Source organism: Trichosurus vulpecula, chromosome 8, assembly GCF_011100635.1.
Source record: "Trichosurus vulpecula isolate mTriVul1 chromosome 8, mTriVul1.pri, whole genome shotgun sequence".
Lineage (NCBI taxonomy): Eukaryota > Metazoa > Chordata > Mammalia > Diprotodontia > Phalangeridae > Trichosurus > Trichosurus vulpecula.
Genome location: NC_050580.1, coordinates 264809183 through 264821776, shown reverse-complemented (window position 1 = coordinate 264821776; position 12594 = coordinate 264809183).

Here is a 12594-nt window from a genome sequence, read left to right as displayed (position 1 = left end):
GAAAGAAGTCTCTTTTTAGTCAATCTGCCGTCACCCTATTGTTGTTGTCCTTGGCTATAATAGTTGTTCACCCCCACCCCCCACCCTGCATTTCTGTTGTCTGGGGTTTTGAGAAGCAAATAATCTCTTCAGATATAGTTCTCTTTTTAAAAAATGTTTCCAGTACCTCTTTATTATTGAATGTCCATCTTTTTTCATTTATGGTTCAACTCGGATTTTCAGGGTAGGTCATCCTGACTAGATGGTGAACTCTATAGCTCTTCAGAACATATTTTCCATTCCCTTTTGCATTTTCTGTTGGGTACAGAATAAACCTGTGTTAATCAAATTTCCTTTCCTTTGTATTTGAATGTCTTTCTCTTGACCATTTGCAGAACTTCTTGTTTCTGGATTGAATTCTTAAATTTAACACTGTCTTAGAGTTTACAGCCCTGGTTCTTGTTTTGTTTTGTTTTTCTGGAGGTGATCCATAAATTATTTCAGTTGTTATCTGATTTTCTGTGTTCAGAAGTTCTGGGCAGTTCTCTTGTATTATTTCCTTCATTATAGTATCAAGGTTTTTTGTTTTCTTGTCATAATCTTCTGGGAGATTTATGATCCCTAGGTTGTCTCTATGTACCCTGTCTTAGACAATTATGTTTTGCTTGGATAGTGACATATTTTCTTTTAATGTTATTGTTTTTTGTTACTCTTTTTCTAGATTGTCATTCATTTCTGCGTATTTATATTCACAGTCTGTTGTTCTCTCTCTCTCTCTCTCTCTCTCTCTCTCTCTCTCTCTCTCTCTATCTCTCTCTCTCCCCTTCTCTCCTCCCCTCCCTTGCCACTCTCTCTCCCCACCTGCTCTCTCTCCCCCCTCTCTTTTTGATATTTCCTATCAAAGATTCCAGTTTTTCTATTCTGCTCATATTTTTGCTGTATAGGCCATAACTTCTGCTCTCAAAATTCTCATTTCTCAGTTCTGTATTCTCAAATTTCACAGGTCCTCTGTGTCATTAAGTTTGGGATCGTTTTTCTTTGTTTTGCAGTATGTATTCTTAGATGCATGAACCCATTTACTAGGTCTGGAGGCTAAATTTTCCTTCTTCAGTTAATGTTTTCCTTTTGATCTATCTGTTTATGTTCAAGTTTTTTTCTTCCTGAGATCTCTGATAATTTCAGCTCCCTCCCCCATTTATTTTTCCTGTATTGTTCACTTTCTAACTCCCTCCCCTTTGGTAGTTGTTTACTTGAGGGCTGGATCTCAAAGCATCTCAGCCTCTTCTCGCTATGAGCAATTCATGGTTCACCAGTCTTGGTCTCTACCCATAAATGACTTTGAGACACAGAATTGGTCCCAGCTAGATGCTAAGCTCTTTCCCTCAGGCTTGGTGGACTGCCATGCAGCTTCCCTTTCCCCATACCCACCCAGCCACACACACACACATACACACTGGGCCCTATCCCAGTGTTCTGTCCCACTCACATCTGTTCCTCAGTTCTCTGGCCTGCTACTGGCAGGGAGTTGCCATGTTTGGTGCTACAGGCTTGATTTCTGAAATTTGGGTCTTTGAGACTCTGATGGGGAAGGGGGAAGTTGAGTTTTATTTCAAGACCAGACCTATGTTCTGCCCCTTTCCCTTTGTTCTTCCATTCTCCTGTAGACATCTTTTGCAGCACAAAATACTGTTTCTCTTGTGCCAGATATCTATCTTTGCCACAGCAAAATTCCACAGTCTAGAACCTCGATCTCCACGGCACTAGAAAGAGGAAGGACTGGGGTTGGGTTTTGTTGTAAGCCCATGTGTTGTGTCCTTGTTTGGATAGTGAAGTTTTGCTGCCATGAGGGTAGGAAGGTGGGGCTAGATAAGCTCAGGGTGTGTGTCAGTTCATGGTTATATTTTTCTAATCTTCTTTTGGATTATGAGCATCTTAGACCATGGACACAGCTTAAATTGCTTGATCTTTGGTACATAATTTCTGTTTGGGAGAGGTTGGAGTGATTAGAGAGAACATCTAGTTCTTTCCACACATTGGTCATGTGACCCAGAAGTCTGAGGTTGATTCTTAAAATAGCATAACTTGAAGCATTTTTTGATTCTTCATTATCCAAACAATTCCAAGTACTGGGGAGCTTTATTTTACAGGCCATCAAGGTCAGTCATTGTACTCCTCTTATCAAAGCTTATTTTCTTCAAGGGCTGGAGTTATTGATCCTTAGTCTTCTCCCAAAATTCCACCAATACCTACAGACAACATAGGTTCTCCTAATTTCTCAAACTCAAGATTTTCTCCACAGCTGAAAGTGTTTATCTCAGAATCAGTGGTCTTTCATCTATGCTTAGGAAAGAAACATATAGCAAAAAGGCCAGTAGGGCTTTAAGATCAAGGCTCAGAAATATCTAAACAAGGTGTATCAAATATACAGCCTGTAGGTCTCATTGCAGCATACAACAGCCCTGTGTGAGGCCTGAACCAGATTATAATGTTATTAGAAAATATTTAACAAAATTAATAAAATTACGATAAAGTATATATGATGCTAATTTGTGGTTTTCTAAGTCAAAATGTGTCTCACAAGGATCTTTATGTTTGGTTTAGTATCCCCAATTTCCATTAGAGTTTGACACTATTGGTCTAAGCCAACACATGTATGTTAGCTGTCATGTGCTCAAAGTTCCCCTTTTCTACCAGGACAGTGAAGGCACCTACCTTCCTAGGGAAAGGCTCAAAGAGTTCTAACTCTCTGGGCAGGGGAGAAGAGAAAGACAAAGAGCTAGAAGGTTGGGTCACTCTCTTCAACATTCATTATATGGATTCCTTGACTCAGTAGACAGCCTCCTTGATGGAGGCATCCCTTGTCATTGTAACAGAACCAAGGACCAATAAAGAGTCCTCAGTCCTAAAATACTCAATTGCTTCATGGCAGAGCCAAGGCATAGGACTGGCTAGAAAAATGCAGTGCATCTTAATGCATGCTCTATGACACATACTCTAATCCAACTCCACACCATACTAGTTAGTAAATGCCTTTTCTTTTGGAAGTAGTTAAGGAATTGGTCACTCTAGCTTAAATAATACCAACTCTAACTCATGGGCTTAGTTTACCATTCTTTTAATCAGTGCCTTTCTTTGGATATTTGCCAATTCTTTCACATCTCAAAATGTGGAAACCAAATAGAAGATGCCGCTCAGATAAGCCTCTGATCCATTTTAAGTGGCTTTTTAATTTTTACTGACTCTTTAATATTTCATATTTAATATTTCACTCTTGTTAGTGAACCACAGTTCCATGTTAGTATTTGTAAAACCCTGTTATAATAGTTGGCTCATTTTGAGTCTAGAAAGCAAAATAGGGTCCTTAAGATGCAAATGATTCCTCTTTGTCTTTAGCGAGTTTATGAAGAGTTATGAGTTCAGTCATAGGTAGGAAGAAAATAGATGACAGAGAAGTTTCATGAAAACACAGGGAGGAGAATTAATCCAGAAGCAAAGGGTGGTTGACAATGTTAAATGCTGCAGAGAGGTCAAAAAGGAATTTTTAAAATGATACTGGGTTTAGCAATAAAGGCATCCATCATTGCTGAGCTTGGAGACATTCATTTCAGTTAAGTGCTAGTGACAGAAACGAGATTACAAAGGACTGGGAAATAAGTAGGTGGTAAGAAAGTAGAGGCAGTGATTACAGAAAGCTTCTTCTAGGAGTCCCATGCTAAAATCTTTGAACATGTATGCATGTGCACATGATGTCTCTATTTCTTCTCCAATCATTAATGCTTTGGTTTAGTCAAACCAGAGTTGGGTTTAGAATTAGATGACCAAAGCTCAAAGTCTAGCTTTTCTATTTTGTACTTATGTAATCTCAGAAAGTCATTTAATTCTCTTTGTTTTCCCTCCGTTTCCTCAAAATAGCTCTGTTTTGCTATTTCATTCCATAACCACTGCTATCACCTCATTTCAGATATTAAACAAGTTCACCAGCCCTTTGGGCATTTCACAGAAAAATATCAATGTTGAGGGAAATCCCAGCAACAAAAGTGTGTGGCAGAGGTAGAGCACAGAAATAGGTCAAGGGAGTTGATAGATTGAGGAACTTGGAGGTTAGGATGTTTAAAGGAGCATCAACATTGAAGTACCATAGTATGACAACAGGTATTGTGGTATGAACTTTTCTACTACTTCATTGTACTGTTACAATGATTCCTTAATGGGCCTCCCTGTATCCAGGCTCTTTCTTCACCATTCCATTCTCTGCTAAGCTGCTCTTATCATGTTATTTCTCTTGAAGAAACTCCTATGGCTCCCTATCACATCCAAGACAAATGCAAACTCACAATTTGTCTTCAGGTACCTTTCTATGGTACTCCCTATCACATATTCTGCATTGCCAGCAAACGGGCCTACTTTTGTGCATTTGTACAGGCTAGAAAGTTGTATCTGGAACGTTCTTCCTTCTCATTGCCACCTCATGGAAAACCTAGTTCCTCACTTCCTTCAAGGCTCAGATAGAGTGCCATTTTCTCCAATAGGCCTGACAAAGTAGATGGCCATTGATGGAGCAATAGATAAGCCAAATGTGGTTGTAATAGCAAGCAAAGTGGGACTTTTTGCTGTCTTTTGTTTTGGAGTGCTTCTCAGCACTAAGGCAATCAAGTGCCTTTGATTGAGTCTTGCCTTTGTGTGTAGGAAGACCCATACCTTTTTGCTAGTTAGCTCAAAAGAGGTGTGAAATCCTTGAGAGGTGTGAAGAGCTCTGACCCTGAAGAAGTGTATATATACTCCAAGATTATCATTTTGTTTGGGGGCTCATTCATTGGAAGAGTGTTGGTGTGGAAATTCTGGGTAGCCATTAAGAAGCCCTCTGTCTTTGAAAACTCAGATGTTGGTGCTTCTCTCTCTCTGGTAACTATGTATGTATAGCTTCGGTCAGACAGCTAGAAGCCTGTCTGTTGATTTGTGTTATTTGCTCTGTTTATATTTTCTCTGTTTGTAATTTCTGTTTGTATTTGCTCTGAAGCTCAGGGTGTTGACTTATCCCCCTGAATTAAATGAATGATATATGTATGTTTGATTAAAGTGAGATTGTAAACCCCTTTAACTTGCTTTCCTTAGAAAAGCAGATCAAAGAACCTGTGCGAGCAGCCCTCCTGTGCGCTGGTGTTATTGGCCTTACACAGCCACAGTAGCAGCAAGTAGCACTGTTGTTACAGTGGTACATACATGTAATGGGATATTTCTGTGCTGTGGGAAAAGATGACTATGATGAATACAGAGAAGCATAGGGAGATTTATATGAAGTGATGCAAAATGAACTAAGCAAAACTAGGAAAAACAATATATGCTATGACCACAACAATTTAAATGAAAGAATAACAACAAAGCGACTGTTGTGAATTATAATACCCAAGCTCGAGCTCCGAGAAGAGATAAAAGGGCACCACTCTCCTTCCTGGAGGTTGGGGTGGGAGAGAGGCAATAAGTGTCATGTGTAACAATACGTATTTTGTCAGATGTTTTCAATATATTGGTTAGTGTCAATACTTCTCCCCTCCCTCCTTTTAATTCTTTATTATAAGGAATGACTCTTTGGTATCAGGAGAAGGAGGGAAACATTGGGAAATGCAGCTGATATAAAAACAAGCCTTGTCAATAAAATATTATTTTAAGAAAACAGGCCTTTTCTGATTCTTTAGTTCCAAATTCCTTCACTAAATGGGCATTTGTTTTGTCTATATCCTGCATTTGTTTATCTGTGAACATGTTTCATCCGAGAAGTAAAGTGTAAGCTACTTCAGGGTACAGAGGCACTTAATAAATGCTTCTTGATTGCTTGACAGTGTCTGGAAAGAATAGCAAAATCAAGGAAAGTTTTATGTTTTTGTTTCTTAGGAACAAGAGACCTGAGTGTGTTTTAATAGCAGAAGTGAAGGAGCCTATGGATTCATTATTAAATGAGATAATTAGCATCTAAGGTGCTTTGTAAATTACAAAGTAAAAAAGAAATGTCTGCATAAGGACTAGGATTATATGAAAATAAAAGAAGAAAAAAGTAAAAAAAGGTGGAGGCCTGTTTGGGCAGGCCTGGATCAAGAAACAAGACAAAGGAGCATGCTTGTTTGTTGTTAGTTCATTCTAGTGAAAGACTCAAGTTTTAGGGCAAACTTTGCTCCTTTCTTTTTTCTGATTTGATTTTTGTTGTCACTGCTGAGGGATATCAAGCTTCTATGAAAAATTATACATACAGAAGACTCAATGAAGCTCGTACATAAATGTTCGCTGTGATTATTTTTCTTCCAATAAAGTCTTGCTTCCAGCACCTCACTGTGGTGTGGGAGGGACCCCAGATTCTCAGTGGGTGGGGAAAGCGCAAGCTTTGGAAAACTGGAGAGTCTCCATGTCTGTTTGAGAACCAGCCCAGCTAAAGTCAAAGTCATCATCCATTTGGTCTCAAATAGAGAGGTCCTTTGGCCACAGCAACTCTGAAAGACCATCTCCCAAGTAACTGAGGGCCAAGTAGCCACGACAATAACCTTTAGAGCCTTTAAGTAGGAAAGAAATATTGTTTATGTTGTGGTTGTTATATTATTATATATTACATCACTATGTAAACTAACTTAACGATATGACGCCTTTTGATAAAATGCTTTAGGAGAAAAAGCTCACTTGACTTGCTTTCTGAAGTAGAACTGTCCTTTTCTGGGAAAAATACACATTGGGTGACAGCCCACAGTTCTGGCCTATAACAGAATAAGTATGGAAAGATTAAATAAAGCCACATAAGGCTGCAATTAAAGAACTACCTACCACAATTTCATTGTTGTTTGTAACTCGATATTTCAACTTTAGCCTCTGATCATCCTACCCGGTGCTACCATACGCACACTTGTTTGTCTTTCACTCACACAGACCCACTAAACATGGAAATGTTCGATAGAAATGAGGTGTGAGATGAAATGTACCTTACCTCAAACGTATCCAATGTGTCGGCTTGTTAATGGAACTTCTTTTACACAAGGGAGGGGAGAATGGGTGGGAGTACTGGGAAGTGAAAGCGATTTTTTAAAAAACTCTGTAAAGCCTATATATGTATACGTACATGTATACACGCAAACGCACACATCCCCACATCCATAAAAGCAAATCTATGCACAGATAAAGGTAAGAACAAGCACAGCAGGTTTCTTCATGGACAACTCCTTTTGATAAGTGCATCAAGGAATTTTTGAAGCTTGTTCAGGTACCTTAAAAAAGTTTCCAGGAATCATTATTTCCATCATATCTCTCTGCAATCAAGAAAAGTATCCTCATGCTGGACTTCTCCTGATTGAATAAAGGTATGCGTCTTGGTGCTGTATTTAGGCATCTACTCTCGAGAGTTTCTTTGGCCATAGTCCGGGAAGTCAAAGTCAATGGGTGACCTGACTTTCAGTGAGCACTGATAGCATTCCCTTCTACCTGATAGCTATGGAAGTTGACAGGCTCTTCAGGAAATGTACCTCCCAAATACTTCCAGCAGATGGCAGGTACAGTACTACAAACCTCTCCGCATGAAAAGCAGTTCAATTTATGTTTTTTTAAATAGTGCGTTACTATGTTTTAAATCCTAAGGAGAGAGGAAAGAACCAAAACTTGTGTTTATTATGAATCTAGTATCCTATTACCATATAAACATCTTCTTATTTTTATCTTCCACTAAAAATACAAATGTAACAAATGAAAATATGTCTTTATCAGAAAATGCCCATGATTCCAGATTGCAAATTAAGCATTTAAACAGTGAATAATATAATCACCATGTTATAGATGTTAATTAAAGTGCTTAGTGAACAAAGATACATTTAGCAATTTTTAAATATAATATTTTGGGGGATAAGAAACCATTGTTTCACAGAGATTGTTGTTTAATATGCTTTCATTTGCATTTTACTTGTTTTTTTTCCTGGAATCATACATGTCAGTGATGAAAAAGACCCATTCAATCTCTCACTCCATCCCTGTAATTGCTTTGTATAAAATATTTTTTACTACCTCCTTCGATTTTCTGTAGGATCATATCTATAAAAGGAAAGCATAGCCTGGTATTTGGAACTATTTGCTTCTTTATTGTTATCCATACACAGAAACAAAGGATAATACTTAAAGAATATTAAATGCTAGGACCCTTAAACGTGGAGAACTGGTAGAAGTCAGCTAGTCAGACCATTTATCCTGCCTTCGCCCCCTAACAGTGAAGATTATTTTCCTGAACTGAGATCGATGTGAGCTTTCCCAAGTAACCTGTTAAATATTCCTTTACACACACATAAAATGTTTTACACAGGAAATGTGTGCATATGCATACTAAAACAGCTTAAGGGGCCCTTAACAAAGAAAACACTTTCCAAATCATTCAAAACATGTTCACCTTTAGCATGTTGTCAGATATACTGATTTCTCCCTGAAGAAATCATCTTCTTGGTGTCATATCCCAACCTTTCTTGACATGCCAATCATTTCATTCTGTATGGTGGATTTTGTTTTTATGTCTTTATTTTAGTATTTCGAAAGAGTTGATTTCGTACAATTACACAAATCATATCCTTTTCATGTCTTTCATTCCTTGAAATTCTTACCTATGTTCTCCTATAAATCTCCTATAGTGACTCAAGGTCATTTCTAATCATGGATTTCTTAGGAAGATCTGGTGAGATCTTAGGAAGATTTAACCATTTGTCGGCAATGTGATGAAGTGGAATGAGCTCTGGACTTAAGAGCGTTGATCTTGGAGTGGCTGGTCGTTCAGTCCTCGTTCTTTGGGATCCCATTTGGGGTTTTCTTGGCAAAGATACTGGGGTAGCTTACCATCTCTTTCACTCATTTTACCAATGAGAAAACTAAGGCAAACAGGATTAAATGATTTGCCCAGGGTCACAGACCTAGTGTCTGAGGCCAGCTTTGAACTCAGCTCTTTTTGACTCCAGGCCAGGCACTCTTATCTACTGCACCACTTAGCTGCCCTGGAATCACTAGACCTGAGGTTGAATCCCAGTTCTGCCTGTTAATGCCTTTGTGACCTTGAGCAAGTCACTTAATGTCTATGGGGCTCAGTTTCCTTACCTGTAAAACGAAGAGGTTGAACTAAATGACCACTGAGGTCATTTCTAACTTGAGATTTATAGTCTTTTGAACTCCTTTTTAAAATTGGCTCTCCTTCCCAATAGATTCTTTTATCAAATGCATCAATATTCTCAAACCTTACACATTAGTGTATGGCTGAGCAATTCTACAACACACTTATCACGAAACGTTGAGTATAATAGTCATCTATGTCTACAGCTGGTCACCCAGCTCAAAGACGGAGATTGTCAATTATCTCTACCACTGATCTATAATGAGCACTGGAGTATATATACTCTCCTGGAGACAGTAAGAATCTGGCAGAAAGATGGATGGAGGGCACATGCAGATACTGGAAAAACTTCATGCTTTCTAATCTGTTAAGAAATAGTATTCTTGCCACCTAGAGATTTTCTTGAAAGGAAAACTAGGTGGACTGAACTATTAAAGAAATAGACAATCTTGCTTTAAAAAGACATTTAGTCACACTTATCAAGCCTATAAATGGGCATTCCTAGTACAGCATACACATACAAATACATGGGTCATATAATTTGCATGACAAAATTAGAATTCTTAACAGTAATTCTAAAAATATGAGAATTATTTCTGCTAACAGAATGGCAATGAATAATTCTCATTGGGCCTACCTTGACACAAAGCTACATGACTCTCTTACCTCTTATGACTGATGGTCATTCCTTTACAAGAATAAACTTCAATCTACTATCGACTTCAGGGAAAGTCAAGAATTATGATGCTCCCTGCTGTTTCGTCCTTAGGAGAAAAGGAGTAATATAGAAAAAGCACAACTGAAATACTCTGTTCTGTCTGCTAGGTAGAAAAGAGAACAAGAGAATAATCCCCAGAAATTTCTGCTTTCTTACTCAGCCATTAGGAGCTGTGAGGAAAAAGAAGCAACTTAAAAGGACCTGTGTCTTAACACCCCTTCTACCACTTCTATTCATGTTAGGTCACCTGCTTCAAGCCATGCCTCTTATTAGAACCCAAGCCTGCTCAGCTCTCCCCTCTTAAGAACTAGGGGCAAAGTTGTCCTGGAGATTATTTGCTTTACCAGCTCTGAAGGACAAAACAAATGTCCCTTTCAGAGAGACAAATCAGTTTTGAATCAAAATGTTGTTGTTCAGTCAAGCCTAACCCCGTGTGACTCCATTTGGGATTTTTCTTGGCAAAGATGCCGGAGTGGTTTGCCATTTCCTTCTCCAGTGGATCCAGTGGGTCTGTTTTGTGAGGTAATCAGAGGTTAAATGACTTGCCCAAGGTCATACAGCTAGGAAGTATCTGAGATTGGATTTGAGCTCAGGTCTTCCTGACTCTAGGCCCAGTACTCTATCTACTTAGCCACCAGCTGCCTTTAAAATCAAAGTACTATCCTGTTCAAAGGGAGAAAACTGCCTCCTCTATGTATTATTTTGTCTGTCTTGGAGCCCACTTTCTAGGATTTTTTGGTGTGACTGAATCTAAGTTGGGCCATCTATTCCAAATAGCAAGAAGCTAATTGGGTGTCAGCTGATAAGTTATATATTGCCAAGGATAGCTGAGCTAGCAGATTCCTAACAGAAGTTTCATGAGGACAGAGTGTATATCATACCCAAACCTTGCATCATTACCAACACAGTTCAATTAGGGTGCTAGGTGGGCCATGGATGGAGTATGTTGGGCCTAAAGTCAAGAAGACCTAAGCTCAATATGACTTCACACTTACTAACTGTGTGACTAAGAGCTATTTGCCTCATTTTCCTCAACTGTAAAATGGGGAAAGTCATAGCACCTACCTTTGTTGTGAGCAGGAGTGCCTGGCATATCAGAGGTACTAAATAAATCCTTATTCATTTCCCTTCCCCAGTATTCTGCATAAAGTAGCTGCTTAATAAGCCTTTATTTAGTGACTGACTGACTTATCAGAAAAGATTCTAGGTTCCTTAGTGACAAGGATTATGGTTTATATTTTATTCTTTCTCCTCCCCTTCCCAATTCCTCCACCTGTTTGAATGGGACACATGGAGGCCATCCTATGAATCTGTGGCTTAGTCTCTTGGGTCCTATGGTAGGTCCACTCCTAGTGACATACATACTCTGGTTCCTTATTGAAAAAGACCTGTATAACCAAGAATTCTTGATTGGTCCTTGAGATCCCATCACGGTGAACTGTGTTGAAGATGACTGGTAACTGAGCAGAAAAACCCTCTTACTCATTAGACTTTAAGAAGAGTGATTCTGTGTCTTCTCCCACCCCACCCTCCATCCCCTGCTTCCTTTGGGTTCATCACTTGGGATCCAAGCAGCTTCTCTTGGACTTCCATTAAAGACAGGGAGGGGATCTCTCTTCTCTCTCCACTATAGCAATGGGCTGCATAGACTGCATGCATATGGCAGAGAACCTGGGCACCTGCCTATGCTCATCGACAAATCCCTGACTGCCTCTTCCACTTCATGTTTCTTTCTCTGAATACAGATGATGGAACAGTGCTGTTAAGATAATTGTTTCTAGTCTTGGAGGCTACCTCAGGATGTCAGGAATTCTTGAGTGCTGGTTGGCAGCAAGAGGTGTTTTTGGCAACTGTGCCCTTCTCTGAAGAGATGACTACTACCAAGATGATGAAACATGATTACTTGACTGTCCTGCAGACATATGGACCTTGATGAAGTTATTGCTAAAATGGTCCATACTTTGGTGAGATTGAAATAGTCCCTAATCCCATAAGTCTTCTGGGAGGCTTTTCCCCTAGCAGAGTATAGTAAAGGTGATGGGTTTTGTTGAGTACTTCATGTATTTCTGCATTTAGTTAAGGGCTCTTTAGTGTTTTATCTGGTGTTTCTTCTTTTAGGTCTTTTTAATGAGGGTTCTGGGGCTGTTTATGCTTTATACATTTTTATTTTCTGGTTAGGGAAATATATAGCAGTCCTTTACCTAATTTACCTTGTACATTGAATAACATTTAGATGAAACTTTTAAAGTCCTTGTTGGGGAGATCCTAGGCAAGAGCCAAATCTAAGCTTTGATTAAATATTTCTCTAGTGTTCAACTATGGGGTTGTACCAAAAGGAGCGTAGGAGGTTGGGGGGGGCAGGGAGAGAAGCCTATCCCCTCTCTTTAAGATCAAGCTCCTACATGGCTGAACCTGATTGACATGAGCCAAGAGCTTAGGCCCCTTGGTAGAAAAAGGGCAATAAGCTATTATTATCGGTTTTACTTGTCATTCTGCCCTTCTAGCCCACCTATAATGATGTTCATTCCATTTCTACCACTCTTTGTTTATGAGTGTGTATCATAGGGCCTAGTACAACAATGAAAATGTCCACTGTCTTGCTGTTTACTAGTTACTTAACATGTTACTTAAACATTTGCTGAATTAAATTGAATAAGCACTCAGGAAATACATGAGTTGAAGTTGGACCAGCTAACAGATGCTTTCTTTTTATTTTTCCCCAGATTATTTTTTATTTAATGTTTTTGTTACATTTTAAGTTCTAAACTGCCTCCCCTCCCACCCCACA